General features: G+C 62.0%; 1 pseudogene; it reads right to left on the reverse strand.

The window, feature by feature from the left end:
* Nucleotides 1–4: 4 nt before the first annotated feature.
* LOC144218972 (tubulin beta chain pseudogene) lies at nucleotides 5–328 on the reverse strand (annotated as a pseudogene).
* Nucleotides 329–332: the final 4 nt, after the last annotated feature.

A 332-nucleotide genomic window follows, 5' to 3' on the forward strand; every position in this document is an offset into this window, starting at 1 on the left:
AGTAGGTTTCATCCGTGTTTTCCACCAGCTGGTGCACCGACAGCGTGGCGTTGTAGGGCTCGACCACCGTGTCTGACACTTTGGGCGAGGGCATGACGCTGAAGGTGTTCATGATGCGGTCCGGGTACTCCTCCCGGATCTTGCTGATGAGCAGGGTGCCCATCCCCGACCCCGTGCCACCCCCCAGCGAGTGGGTCAGCTGGAAGCCCTGCAGACAGTCACAGCTTTCCGATTCCTTCCTCACCACGTCCAGGACCGAGTCGACCAGCTCGGCCCCCTCTGTGTAGTGGCCCTTTGCCCAATTGTTTCCGGCACCGCTCTGGCCTGCCAGA

The sequence above is a fragment of the Crocuta crocuta genome, unplaced genomic scaffold (genome assembly GCF_008692635.1).
Source record: "Crocuta crocuta isolate KB4526 unplaced genomic scaffold, BGI_CrCroc_1.0 C27103168, whole genome shotgun sequence".
NCBI lineage: Eukaryota > Metazoa > Chordata > Mammalia > Carnivora > Hyaenidae > Crocuta > Crocuta crocuta.